Raw genomic sequence first — 15,550 nt, 5'->3', positions numbered from 1 at the left:
ATGAGGCTCGGTGTTGGTATCAGTTAAATCTTCCATCCTATCTTCTGGAGGACCCTTCTGCCGTGTTCGGTGCAGCTGAGCCGCATCCTTTGGTTGGACAGGTGGGCTTCCACAAGCTCGTCCACGGTGTTGTGGACTCTCATTTCATGCAGCCGTTTGGTTAACGTGTAGATGGGGAGTCCCAGGGCTTGCTTCGTTGCCTTTCTTATAAGTATGTCTAGTCCTTCCTCTGCGTCTTCGGTAGTTGCAGGTACGGTGCTGAATAGGTGATCCGCGAGATGACGAAAGCCTGGACAAGGCGGATAGCGTCGTTTTCTTTGATGCCTCGATTCCTGTTGGCTACCCGTCTCAGCATACCCAGTACCTGTTCCGTGGTTGTTCTGATCTTGGCAAGGGCTGCGTCCGCTTTACCGTCGTTCCTCAGTATGAGCCCCAGTATACGGCATTGTTGGGTGTACTTTATCTCGATTCCGTCTATTTGAACAGTGATTTGACTCCTGGTCTTCTTGTTAGCACCCGGTTGGACTACTAAGAGCTCAGATTTGGGGGGGGGGGGGGGGGCGCAGCTCAGGCCGCACGACTTGGCGTACTCATGCACCGTCGTCGCTGCTTGCTGTAATGCTTTTTCCATCCACCCCTCAGACCCTGCTCTGTTCGTCCATACCGTGATATCGTCAGCGTAAAATGCATGGTCGATTCCTTCAATCTGTTCCACCGCATTACGTATCTGGACGAGTCCATCACATTTACAAAGTGCAGGAGTACCGATGTAAGACAGCAGCATTCAGTAATTCGTTTTTCCCTAAAACAGTTTGCCAGTGGTATCGGTTGCCTTCAGCGACCGTTGCCGCTGTTGGCAGTGATTCATTTTTTCCTTTGTTATTGAATTGGTCAGTTGATGACGGGTGTTTTGTTTGAGTGCTGTATAAATACTTAACGAAGGATTTGTTTTCGTCTTATTGTATGTTACCCGTTAGAATTTTTTGTACATTTTTGTCAACCTGCGTTCCATTGTGTATTGAGTATACTTGCTACTAGCTGGTTAGACTGTACTGTACTCAGTGCAAATTGAGCTTGTGTTCTGTCTTGTAATCATGTTGTATTCGCCCCACTGTAATGCCTTATGGCGCTGTGGGTATCAAATAAATAAATAAATAGTCGTGGCAAGGGCAGGAGAGCGAGATTGAACAGTAGAGGTGAGATCACCGATCCATGGTGTGCCGCGCTCGCCCAGTGTTATGAGGTCCGACTTGGTTCCTCCTATCGCCAATGCTGCCGTTCTGCCCGTTAGAAAGTTTCTGACATACTGGAAGGTCCTGCCTCCGCATCTCGTTGTGCTAAAGTTCCGTAACACGCTGGCGTGGGATACGTTATCAAACACTCCCTTGAGATCTAAGGCTAGGATGGCCCTTTTTATGTATGATACACAAACATCGAACAGCGTTATGCAACCGTGCTGCCAAATCGTCAATGTCTTTGTGCTCTCACGAACAGTCTGTAGTAGCCGTGGTTGGTGCACTTATGCAACTCACCCGTGAACGAATGGAAGTACAATGCCTTATTTAAGACTGGATATTCTCTATGGCTGTCATATGGCTGTTTTGCCAAGTCTGCATCATGCGCCGTGGTTTAACTGCACTGCGGTGGCAAAGTTCAACATGAATCAAATTGTCGCCTCGTTCAGGGTGCTTCGTTACCGCAGTCCATTCTTCACAGCTTTCTATCCGATGTGGTTTGTTTTTTGCTCCACACATGAGGTGGAACGCACATGACAAGAACGTAGCTGCTATGACAGCGTAAGCCTGCGCCAATAGCATCATCATCATCATCATCATCATCATCATCATCATCACTATTGTTCCAGGAATTTCTGCAGGAAGAGGTAAGGGAACTCGATTCGTCTTTCCCCATTGCTTGAGAACAGTTACCACCATCACCGCGGTCACGAGGCTTGATTTATTCTGAGTCCGCATCAAATTGGCTTCCGTCCGGGATGCTCCATTTGGTCCGCCCATGTTGACCTGGAGAGCCGTATTCAGTTTGCGCGCAGAAACAAACCGGTATGCGCACTCGTCACACTGGATGTTGCTAAAGCGTATGACAGCGCGGAATATAGCGTACTGCTAGCCAAACTTAAAGAATGTGGGGTACCCAAGTACATTCTTTCATGGATCCAACAATTTTTAATTGGACGCAAGTTCTTTTGTTCGAAAAATGGCTTTAAATCATCGACTTTATATCAGACAAAGGGCGTCCCCCAAGGCTCGGTGCTTTCCCCCATCCTATTTAATGTACTAATGAGTTCAATTCCAATAAATCAGGAAGTCTTATGTTTACGCTGACGACATAGCCTTTTTCTCTGCTGCCCAGGACATTCATGTTCTTTATCAAATGCTACAGGCATATTTGTCTTCCCTCGAAAGGTGGTTAACATACATAAATTTGAAACTTAACGTCAATAAGTGCGCTGTTATTGTTTTTCCGGTATCTGCTCCGGTTACCCTCTGCCTGACGTATCGGGAGGCGACTGTCTTTGAAGTATTTGGGTGTAATATATGATCAGACAATCGATTGGCGCCCTCATATAAACCATATTTCGACGAAAGGGGAACGGGCACTTGGACTGTTGCGGAGACTCAGCAATAGAAGTTTTGGAATGAGAAGGGACACTTTACTTTGTATTTACAGGGGGTACATGCGTCCCATTTTAGAGTTTGGCTGCACCCTCTTTTCCGGTTCACCAGATTACAAACTCAGAAAGCTTATTATGTTGGAGCATCGTGCACTGAGATTGTGCCTCGGCCTCCCAAGGTTCGTGGCCAATAACATCTTGTATTTGGAGGCCCGCATTCTGTGCCTGGAGTCTCGGTTTCGGCTACTAACAGCACTGACGGTTATGAGGATTTTTGAATCTCCACAGAGCAGATATTTTTCATTGATGGTTGCTCAGCCGGCACTCTTTTTCAGCTCTTGGTGGCCTCGGTACATTCGACCACAGTGTGTTTATGCCCAGACGTTACTCTCACCATTGAGTATCAATATTCCCACAGTACTGACAATGCCCTGTGACGTTCCTCCTGCGCCTTTAACTTTCCATAATATTTTCCCCAGTAACGCTAAAATGCTTACGTCGCGATTTTTAACAGGAATACTCAACGACCATTTGGCAAGCTTTAAGGATTATGCAATAGTTGCAACAGATGCATCCCAGCGTGAGGAGCGAGCAGGTGTGGGAATTTTTAGTCCACACCTTAACTGGTCAGTCTCGCTGCGTTTACCTGATTTCACACCAATATTTCAAGCCGAATTCCTAGCGATAGTTCTGGCCTTAAAAGACGAACCTCCGCAGCACTTTAACGTAGCAATAATTACTGACTCCTTATCGGTTTGTTCTGCTCTGTCTTCATCCGAAAATTCCGCTCTTATTCGTACATTCAACTCCCTGGTGCCTTCCCATTTGCGGGACATCTGCCTCATTTGGGTTCCAGGTCACAAAGGGTTACAGCTTAATGAACAGGCGGATTCCTTGGCGCGATCGTCGTTAGATGGCCCTCCAGTTGACCTATGCCCTATTCCCTTCATTGTAGCAGGAGCAAGGTTTCGTACCTACCAACGCCTAGCAAGAGTGCAGGAAGGAATCATCACTAATTTTGAAGATTATGTCCATTTAAAACATAATTGGAATACCCGTTTTTGTGAATCTCGACAATGTGAGGTCACAATGACTACCTTCAGATGCCGAGTCCCCCAACTCAATTTTTATATGCACCAGGCTGGTCTGGCCTCCTCCTCCCGATGTGCTGTCTACGGTGATCAGGAGACTCTAGAGCACTTTCTATTGCATTGCCGCGGTTTTTCAATGATGAGGCAACGTCATCTTGCCACGCCATTGCGACGAATTGGCCTGCCTATTTCCAGGCCCGTTCTACTATCTTTTGGGGCCACATCACTGGGATATTGTCACCGAGGGGTGGCTGCAGCCATTCATGCATACGTTTCCGAGACCAGGCGCCTGCCCTGTTAGCTTTGATTCTGGCATGGAGTTTTTCCGGTTCAAAAAGCTCAGTTGTTCTAATAAAAAATCCACCTAAAACTTTCAACCAATTCCGTTTTTTCTCTTTCTGCGTATAAATAGAGAGGTGTATTAGTTTCCGGTGTTTTAAGCGGGCGCATTAGCCCTTCTCACGCCCGATTCCTGGCCAATCCCCCACGTGGGTATGAGCCGAGTCGCCAGGAACAACAACAACAACAACAACAACAACAACAACAACAACAACGGAGACCACGGAGGCGGCATACAACACCCTTTGATTTATTTAAAAAATTGACCATCTTCAATTCCTGCCAGTTTTGTTCAGCCCAAGACGATGCTTCAATTAGAGAAACTTGCATTTTGAAGAACAAATGTTGAATTACTCTGTCTTGAATAGTATTAACGTGCCAAAAGGTACTTGGTAGAGCGCAACAATGCAAAAAAGGCAATCTGTATGGCAGGCAGTGGGAATCGAGCTATCACTGTTAAACCAAATAGAGCGTTTAGTTTTTGTAATAGCGCAACCATGGGACTTGAGCGCACTTCAGACGACTAACCGCAAGCACTGCGTTTCCGCTTAGCTAGATTCGGAGTGTATGATCCCAACAGAGCCCTCAATGAAGATAAAACGGGCGGCCCGACTTCCTGATGTTTATTACGGTTTTTACAGGTCACGGCCCACCTAGAGTGGGCGGCGTTTTCTAATTGGCGCGACGCCTCGAACTTGCGTTTGTTTCAGCCAATCCGCACAGGTCGGTTGGCGACGTCGTCATGTGACGTCAATCGGCTATTGCGGGATGCCGAAACCCTATCCCCGTCTTTCCCAACCATCTTGTTTATAATTAGGTATACCTCGCGTTGAACAAAATATAACCTGTCATTTCACATCGCTAACATCTGGACATGAATACAGGGTATTTCAAGAAATTAAAGTAATTTAAAAAAATTAATTTAAAAGTAATTTTAAAAAATAGGCTTTCGGTGGCAAAATTGTTTTTCTTGCGCGAAGGGATCAGGGGCCGTGGCGGACGCAATAAAACGAGTCCCAATTGCCATTTACGGGAACGATTAATTATTACCTCTTAACTCACTATTTAATTATTGCAGTTAGGCGTGTGATTGTAATGTCAAAACTGTAGGTGATCATCAGCCAACCCGATATCCAGCGTTAGATTTGCGAAAATGTCATTGCCCGCAGACCCATGGGCTTAATACTGCAGTCGTGCGGACGCGCGCTCCTGGAGCGCCGCAAAGCCATCCCCGCGTGTTAACAACACTCAGAGCACTCCGCCCTACTTTCCGTTCGAGGAACGAGAAATATCCGGCCGAGCTGAGGCGCTCGCCCGCTCTAGCCCGGCCGTGATAAGCGCGGCGTGCGTGTGACGTGTGCAGCTCTGAACACGTGGGCATGGCTTTGCGGCGCTCCAGGTGCGCGCGTCCGCACGACTGCAGTATTAAGCCCATGGGTCTGCGGGCAATGACATTTTCGCAAATCTAACGCTGGATATCGGGTTGGCTGATGATCCTGTACAATTTTCGCATTACAATCACAACCCTAACTGTAATAATTAAAAAGTTAATTACAAGTACTTGTTAATTGTCGCCCTAAATAGCAATTGGAGATCGTTTTATTGCGTCCGCCACAACTCCTCCAAACCGGAAGGTCGTGATAGTATGGGCCCCGGCACACTCCTATCTTGCGGGCAACGATTTCGCCCACGAGACGGCCTGCGCACTCGCCAACCAGGCCATGGGAGGAGAGCCTGACCCCAACCCGCCGCGGTGGCTCAGTGGCTAAGGCGTTGCGCTGCTGAGCACGAGGTCGCGGGTTCGATTCCCGGCCGCGGCGGCCGCTTTTCTGATGGAGGCGAAAAGCAAAAACGCCCGTGTGTACGAGATTTCGGCGCACGTTAAAGATCCCAAGGTGGTCGAAATTAATCCGAAGCCCTCCACTACGGCGCGCCTCATCGCCTACGTTGCGTTGGCGCGTTAAAACCTACAATCAATCAATCAAGAGCCTGACCCCACCCCCGTTGTTTCCTACCGAGACATTACCCAGCACTACAGGCTAGAACGAACAATCTATTCCCCGGCACACCCCCAGTTAAGTAAACACCAAAGATCCACGCTTCGACTTCTACAAACCAACACGTTCCCTCATCCGGTTCGACTTCATTGCAATACCCTAACCAGCATTCACCTCAATGCAAGTTCTGCGGACAAACAGGCCCCCTGTATCACATAATTTGGGAATGCAGTCAGAACCCAAACTTGCCACCCCCTTACTCTAGCCCAAACCTCGAGCAGTGGGAGACTGCGCTGTCCAGCGAACACTGGTTGTCGGGGTGTTCGGAGAGGGCTGAACGTGCGAAGACAGCGTTTGGACTTATGGATTGAGAAGCCACTTCCACGCATTAATAAGCTAATTAAAAGTTGCGCTCTCTCTCTCTCTCTCTCTCTCTCTCTCTCTCTCTCTCTCTCTCTCTCTCTCTCTCTCTCACGGCCCCTGATCACTTTGCGCAAGAAAGACAATTTTACCTCCGAAACCCTATTTTTTATAATGTATGTATGCAATGCATTTATTGCACTTTAGAAAGAGAGGAAGGTCCACCAGCAGGCGTAAATTGTCTCGCCTAGGGGCGGACACCGGAAAGCCTGCTGGCGTAGGGGAGGGGGGATGGGGAGGAAAGAGTACATGGGAATAGGAGGATAGGGTAGAGGGTTTACATGAATCATATATAACACATAGGCAAGATTAACAAGGAAGATATATACAACGTATAGGTGAAAAAAAAACAATAAAATGAGGATTAACAAATGAACGAAGTACGAATACATATAAACACACGTATGAGTTAAACAGTTGTGCAAAGAACGAATACATATAAATACTACACATATACAATAAACATCAAGGTACAGAACACATGGTGTAGCAGAAAAGACACACGCACACGAACACGCACACGCGCGCGCGCACACTGTTACTAATCAGCCCGCCGCAGTGCTTTGTGCCGCACTCCTCGGTTGTGTGGCGAAGCCTCCACTACGTGCACCTTTCAAGCAGGCCTCACTGTCGGTTACTCACGCTTGTAGCCGACGGATCCAAACACGCCGTTGCATGCCTGGGAAAGTTTGGATCGCTGTCGCCTCTCTCTGCGTGATTCAAACTTCGGCGTTGGCAGACGAGGCATGCTTCGACTTGTCCGAAGGGCGCGGAAGCCGTTGCGGAGACCTCCTCTCTCCCCTCTCTCGGACTCAGCGTGCGCCGATACTACCGACCACTCACGAACTCTGGAAAGAGTGTTGTGTGTGTCTGTGCCGTTCGTAACGTGTGCACAATCTAGAGGGAACGCTTGTTTCGACCGTTAGCGCTTTGGGTATAAATAAGACCCCTCCAAGCGCTGTAGTTCATTCCTGTTTGAGCAGTGAATCAATGCTGTCACTCTGCTCGAGTTCTGTACTGTAGCCTCGCCCGTCGGGTCATTGTTCTTTGGCTTCGGCTCATATCTCGCTGTGAAGTAAACAGTTACGTTTGCCTACGGCTTCTGGACTTCTTCACGGCTGCAACATTCACTGGCCGCTCGCTTATCACCACGCTACCACACGTATGTCGGAGGCGACGGAGTTCAGCTCGGGTCGGCCTTGTCGTGCGCAACAACTGGTCGGCAGCGGTCGGATGGCAACTTCGCACAACAACAACAACAACAACAACACAACACAACACACACACACACACACGCGCGCGCGCGCGCGCACGAACGCATGCACCCACAGACGCGCACGCACGCACGCACGCACGCACGCACGCACGCACAGAGAAAAGCTGCACCAGCAGAAGCACTCCACTGCAACCTGGGCGGTTACATGGTGTTGCACCGGAGTGCGCTGAGGAGCCCCGAGGCACCCAGGTATGCACCCAGGGCCGCTTCCTAGCACTGCCTGGGGGCCAAAAAAGCAGTTCCCCAAGCGGTCGCAATCCTCGTAGCACGGTCAGAAGCTCCGCCCACCCTGCCGCAAACTTGTGGCACTCGTACAGTACGTGCGGCAGGAACTGCACGGACGCTTGGCAGTGAGTGCAGGCGGGGCTGGCCACCCGCCCCAGTCGGTGTTTCCGCTCTGCCGTCCACGCGTCCCCACGCGGAGGCGCAGGACGGCCGAGCGACGTCGACGGGGCAGGTCCGGAGGTGTCGCTGGATGAGCAGGCGGGCGTCGTCCGCTGCCGCCTGGGCCCGAGGGAGGCAGCGCCTGTGCCCCGGCGGCCAGCTCGTCCGCCCGCTCGTTGCCATCCAGCCCCATGTGGGAGGGGACCCACTTCAGGCACAGCCGAGCGCCCCGGTCCGCCAGCTGCTCCGCTTTCTCCAGGATGCCCCGCAACAACACGAGTCACCGTCCCGGAGACGCACCAGGGTCGCCCGGGAGTCGCACAGCAGGGCACAGCGCTCGGGCAAGGGCTCCATCTCCAGCAGCAGGTCCAGGCCCAGTCCGACACCCACCAGCTCAGCTGTGGCCGATGATGAGGCATAGGGCAGCCGGGCCTGCCTGGTGGCCTCTCCAAGCACGGTGGCCGCTGCGGCCGACCACTGCTGCTGCCGCGCCGAGCCGTCCGTGTAAACAAGAGGGTGGCTGTCTAGGTCGCCCCAGGCGAAGACCAGTGCCAGCTGCCGTTGTCCGCAGTGGGGCGTTCGCCACTTGCTGCGCAGGCGTGGGATGCCCAGCCGCACGTCAGCTGCCAGAGCAGGAGCCGCCGGGCCACCAGGTCCCGCATCCACGGGGGCCACCACCTCCTCGTATAGAGCGAGCATGCACCCCATGCGCGAGTGGTGGTGGCCCCTCAGTCGCTTCAGCGGCGGGCCGCCCCCCTCGGCGCGCCGCAGCCGGTCAATCTGGCCAAGCGCCCGCTGGTCAGCCGTCATCTCTAGGCTCCACGCCCCCGCCCCTGCCAGCGTCTTTTCGTACGGCGAGCTCTGGGGCACGCCGAAGCATGCGCGGACCCCCTTGCGGTGGTCTCTTTCCAGCTGCCGCCAGGTTGGTTTCTGCAGGCTCACCAGCGGCAGCGCATACATAGGAGCCCCACAGCCGAAGCACTGTACAGCCGGAGAGCCGTCCGCTGTGAGCAGCCACTGTTCCGGGCCACCATCTTGTGCACTGCCGTGGTGGCCAGCTGCGCCCTGGCTCGGAGCTCCTTGGCTGCCTGGCGGAAGCTCAGCCGGTGGTCCAGAGTGAGCCCCAAGTAGCGCACCCTGGTCCTCCACTGGAGCTCCTCACCATCGATGGTCACCCGCCGGGTACATCCACGGGCGGCGGCGTCCGATGCACCAGCATGGCGTCTGTCTTGGTCGCCGAGAGCTGCAGGCCGACGCCCGCCAGCTTTGCCCGGACTGCATCCATGGCCGCCTGCAGTTGCCGCACTATGGCTCTGCCCTGACCCTTGGGCCCCAGCACTTACAGGGCGATGTCGTCGACGTACACCGATTTACACTCGGTGGCCCCCTCCTCTGGGCAGGCACCCTGGCAAGGCTGCCATCACCAGGTTGAAAAGGAAGAGAAGAGGCTGATGACGGAGCCCTGTGGTGTGCCAATGTCCACCGGCCGGGGGGCCGACAGGGCGTCCCCCACCTGCACCTGCCCCGTCCGGCCCGTCAGGAACGCCTCGACGAAGCCCCGCAGCTTGCCCGCAATGCCAGCCTCCTCCATGGCCGGAGAGATGGCATGACACTGCAGGTTGTCGAAGGCGCCATTCACGTCCAGAAGCACAAGAGCCGCCACCTGCGTGGAGGCCCTGCAGGCCCGTAGCCAGGAATTTCTTTCGGGGGGGGCCCACTCGCTGTAGGCCTTGACTATTTCAAGAAAGTACCCATTTTCAGTAATTATTTTCGGTAAAATAGCAGTATATAAATTATTTGAGTTTTTAAGTACTATTCTACCTTTTTATATCTTTAGTTTGGAAAGTAATCTACCAAATAGTACAATATTTTCATACGGACAATATGTCTCAACAAATACCGCTAATGAAAATAAAACTACGTTACTCTGGCCAAAAATAAAACTACGAATAGCCGAAATATTTTTTGTACGTTTTTATTTCTGCATATAACAGGTTAAAACTACTGCGGCAGAAATAAAGTGGGTTGATGTGGTGGAAGACGGGGACCGTGTCCACTCCTTTGAGGTGGGGCGGTATTGAGGCGGCTCTGCGAAGAAGCGGCCAGGTCCTTCTTCCTTAAAGCACTGAAGAAAGGCCTGCCAGAGCCGAAGTGCGTACGATGGGCCGATGTGCGATAGCGGATCGATGTGCGATCGCGGAGCAAACTCGACATAAGAAATTCTGATGCATTATATATGCGTTCTATTACGCTTTCGCACTTATGTAAAATTGCACAAATCTAGAAATCTTACCTTCGGAAGCTTGTTGAAGTGGTTCATCAGTGTTGAACCTTGCCGCTTGTTTTTTGTGCTCATAATGAGGAACGCAGAGAACACCACACAAAGGAGGGCAAACACGCGATATATTCCGTCCCAAACACGGGCTGAACTGCAGTGCGTCTTGGCCTCCATTGCAAAGGACCTCGCCACTGAATTTGAGCCGGGGGCGCCCTGTGTCGCTCCGTGTCGCAGATTTTGCTTGGTGGGGGCGGAGAGAGAGAGAGAGAGAGAGAGAACAACATTGTTTAAACTCAGGGATCAAGGGAATGGGGAGGGGCGGGCCAGAAGGCCGCCGCAATTGCCAGGGCCGGGGTGGTCACTGTTGTGAACCGGGGTAGCATGGTCGAAGTTGACCGCCGTTGGTGTCGTGCCGGAGCACTCATGAGGACCAAGTTGAGGGAGAAAGAAAACTTTCTGTAGAAGTATTTACATTCTTGACCAGCGTGAACAGGCAGTGCCGTAGTTCCGTCCACTTTCTCCCGCTGTTATTAGGAACGCACCAATCACAAAAATCCATGGCGCTCATATTCTCGCCCACACTTTCACACAGAGGGGGCACGTTTCCCTCTCGCACATGTGAAGGTCTGGTTGACTCCGGTGAGGCAATCTGCCTAAGGTCGAAGCCCTTCGGACCACCGATGTTGAAGCGTCGGGAGGACATCTGGGACCCCTTCTGGTATACTGGCATTGGCGGCTCATTGAACAACGGCCTTTACAGAGTCATCAGCCACACCGCAAAGTGCTGGAGAACGATGCGCGGCACGTCCCCAAAGAAGCAGACAGGAACGTCAAGCCTGCCGCCAAAAGTGAGGCGCCGCATAAAGCCTTTGTCGCCACCTCTTCGGAACGTTTCCTGTCATTAAGGGGGCATTCGGGGGCGGTTGGGTGGCCGAGAGGGCCGCCGAAAGCGGATTATGTCCAGCAGCCGCGGCACGGGTCGAAGACGCGTCATTGTGTAGACGACGGGATGTTCCTCGCCGATGAGTGGGGTGAGGGGAGGGGGCACTCGGTCGACAGCAGACTTGGGTGGTCGACCCCAGGACGGCGAAGACGGCTTTCGCGACATCACGTAGACCTGGCTTGATGCCTCCGGGTCGCGCAGCGCCTGCTGCCAGATGGATTGGGAGGCAAGGAGTCTGCTGCGCCCTCGCACAGAGTGAAGTGCTCGTCGAGGGCGCCCCAGGCTGGGCATGTTTGGGGGTGAAAAAAATGGTGTGGGTCATGGAGGTGGTCCGAGCGGGACAGCCGCAGTGGCAGCAAAGTCGGTATCGCAGCCGCCCTACTCTGTTTATCAGGCGCCGACTGTCGTATGCGGCTTCCTGTACTCTTTTCTGATGCTCCGTGTTGCTTACGCGGCGTAGGACACGGGCACGGAAAGATATGCTCAGTTTTGCACATGGTCATCTGCTGTAGACAAATTTCTTGATGCAGCGGGGTGCGGAAATCCCTGCTGCTGAAAAACACCCTCCCCCCCTCCCCTCATAAAAATTTCGGGGGGGGCCCGGGCCCCTAGGGCCCCCCCTCTGGCTACGGGCCTGAGGCCCTGGCTTGATCGAGGGCTGCCACGACGTCGGCGATGGAGTCGGTGGCTGCTAGGTGCCTCTGGAAGCCCGTTAGCTGCTCAGGGATGGGCCTCTTCCTCCGCTGCGATGGCCTCCATCCTCCGCAGCGCCACCCGTTCGAGCAGCTTGCAGTGGCAGGATGGGAGGGCCACGGGCCGGTACGCCGTGACTGCCACGAGGCCCTTGCTTGGCTTTGGGATCCGCAAGATGGCTAGCAGCCACTCAGGTGGCAGCCGGCCCGTGTCCCATATGACGTTGTAGGCGGCCATGAGCCGGCCGAACCCCACCTCATCCAGATTGCGCATTATCTGGTAGGTAAGGACGTCCGCTCCTGGCGCCGACTTACGATTGCAGCTGAGGAGGGCACTGCGGAGCTCAGGCTCCATGATGGGGCGTTGTTGAGGGGGTGATGCACCTCCCCCGTCCCAGCAACAGCAGCAGCCGGCCCTGGTTCCGCCTGGTGTGGCGGCAGGAAGTGTGTAGCGAAGAGGTCGGCCAACTCCGCAAAGCTGGCCTGCTTGCGGATGGACAGGGAAGCCAGGGGGTTGCGGTTTCTCTGGGGCTTCAGGATGGCGTTGAAGATGCTCCAGAGGCGGCGGCAGCGTGGGTCGGTCTCCGAGCTAACGCATAGCTCGGCTCAGCGTTGCCGGCTCAGGCGGTTGGCATGACGGCGGCAAGCCGCGTTCACTCGCCGGTACGACGTCCAGTCCGCCCGCTCCCCGAGCGCTGGGCCTTCCTCTGCGCACGGTTGCGCACCGCCCGCAGCTGCAGCAGCTTCAGGTCCAGCGTGGTGGCCCCCTCGGCTACTGTGCAGCTCTGCGTGGCTTGCCTGGCGCAGCAAACCAGGCCCCAGAACAGGTCGGCTCCTGCCCCCAGGTCCTGCTCGGCAAGGCAGTGCCGGAACCGGTCCCAGTGGGTAATGTGGTGCAGTGCGGCTCGCTTGGCTGTGCTGTCGGGTGGTGCGATGTGCAGCGGGTAGTGGTCGGATCCCCACGTGCTGGGCTCCCTCCTCCAAGTGGCCTCAACTCCGGCTGACACTAGGGTGAGATCAATGGCGGTGGCTGCGCAATTGCCACGCCGGAAGGTGCTCTCACCAGACTTCAGCGCAGACAGGTTGAGGCGCAGCATGGCATTCCACAGATGCTCTCCGCGAGCGTCCATCCGGCCATCTCCCCACGCAGTGTGGTGTGCGTTTAAGTCACCACAGAGGAGAGGGCTGGCTGCGCACATGGACACCAGCCGATACAGGAGGCACGCGACCTAGGTCTGTCCGCGGCGCACGTACACACTGCACCTTGTAATGTCTGCACCACCCGCACTGAGCTGCAACGTCACTGCCGCGAACTTCTGCACCACTGCCGTCAACGCACTGGTATCCAGCTCTGCGTGCTGCACACCGTTCCGCACAAACAGCGAGGCACGCGAGGTTCCTGGGGGGTGGGACGGGTCGCCACACACGACCGTCGAGAACAGGGCACTGTCACACGCCGTGGGGCTGTGATAGCCGGTGTAGCCCGGCAGGCGAATCCCCCCGAGACACCCTGTCCCACTCGCACATAGCTCTTCTGTAGAGCCACGACATGGGGCTCGTGCCGCAGCAGAAACGCCCTCAGCTCCGCACAGCGCGGTCGCAGCGAGTTGACGTTCCACTGCAGCACTGTAGGCACCAGGGACTGTGCGGCGGCTCCTAGCCATGGATGGGCTCGTGGTGTGGCTGTCCCCGCGCGGCCGACTGCTTGCGCAAGCTCTTCCGACCTCGCTTCGACCGCGCAGGGGCTGCCTGGCTGCTGAGCTAAGCCATTCTTTTAGAACTACTCTGTCTTCCTGTATACACCTGTCCTCATGGTCCCTTTAAAGGATGCTCCACAGCAAGCCCACTCGTATTGTGGCGGAGGTAGCATAAGGAACAATTAGCCCAGCGAAGGAACAATTAGCCCGCTGAATGTAACTGTTCCTACCGCCGTACATAACAAACTGTCCAGAATGATTGTAATTTATTATAATATGTACTGGAGGACGCTGAAGCTGCAAGCCAAGTCAATGTTAAAACATCGTTTTGCATTCACGTAAATATCTGCCTTTTTCCCCGTTATATATTGAAAACACGCGGAAATACATTTGTAAGAGTTTTCCGAACATTCGAAACTTCGAATGATTCACCGCAAACAGTGTTTTTTTTACTCAATCCACAGCGCATTTTGCATTTCGAGGTATTCCAGTTTGCCGAATAAAAAAAGGAAAGTAGGCTCTGTTGCAGGACAAGCAGTTTTTTTTTTTTTAACCAGAAGAATACTGCACGGTCAGAGGAAAAAGGAAGGAGACATCTACACTTCGCAGTGTGTACAGCGCCCAGTTTACTTGTTTAAAACGCACATTTTCGTACTTCCGGACTCCTACTACCTCCGCTGGTAATAGGAAGACAACCACTGCCCCACTCTGAAGCCCAAGCGAACTACTTCGGTCACCAACATTTGTTTTAAAAGTTCGGCCGTTCTGAGACACAGCGGGTCGAACTATGACTGGTTACAGTTAAGTGTGTTGCGCAATTTACGTCACCCTTCTGTGTCCTATGTAAACTTATATATATATATATATATGAGGAAAGCAAGTTCTCTTTGCTGAAACGTAGGCCACAATCGTGCTTTTACCTTGTTCGAAGTTTTTCTTCTCTCGTATATATATATATGTGTAAGTGTTCCAGGACACTGCAACTTTATACATCACAGCCTGCCCGCTTGGTTCGGCTTTACCGCACAATCCTAAAGCTGTGCACAAATGCCTGATACATCGCCAATCTTGCCCAAAACGTTGCGCAAACTCAGATGCGCGTTAGCAAAAGTGGAAAACTGGAAAAATGGAAATATTCCTTTCGCTCTTTGGAGGGATTAATTACAACTACTCATACAGCCTCTCTGTACTAAAAAAAAATTGCAAACTGACATTTCTTCATAATATGCGCCAAGTTTCTTCGGCATATTTTTGCCACAGTTCTGCAATCTTTTATACTTTTTAGATACAATCTTTCATCGAGCACCAGTGCATAAACGGGAGTGTGTAAAATCCGGACCACCCAAACATTTTTTCTTCATAGCAACGTTCAGCTGTTCAGAAGCTTTATACACATTAAAGCAAAAATAATCGGAAATGTTCTATACGATTCTCCTTCAGTTTATTCGATTCACAGTAAAATTTGATATTCACGCACCTCTAATATTTGTCTTATGGGGTATGTGCTCAAGATATCTCATAATTGAAAAAATACCAAATTGTGATAGGATGCCCCCAGACACTCTTACGGGGATGTACTAGAGCAATACAGAGAACCAGGGACTTCGACTGGTTGAACCCAATGATGACGATGACGAGTCTTATAACGTGTTTCCAATGCAAAAAGGCATTAAGTGGTTTATTGAGTGAAAAATACATTGTACCAGAAACGTGGCACAAATATTCCTATTTACTGCAGCAAGTTCTGTAGCATGTGCCTCAGAAGTAAAAGAAAGAAAAGAAGTGCACAACCTGTAGCTCC

This window comes from Haemaphysalis longicornis, unplaced genomic scaffold (genome assembly GCF_048455015.1).
Source record: "Haemaphysalis longicornis isolate Haplotype H1 unplaced genomic scaffold, Haemaphysalis longicornis Haplotype H1 scaffold_2, whole genome shotgun sequence".
Lineage (NCBI taxonomy): Eukaryota > Metazoa > Arthropoda > Arachnida > Ixodida > Ixodidae > Haemaphysalis > Haemaphysalis longicornis.
Note: the sequence above shows the minus strand (reverse complement) of the source record.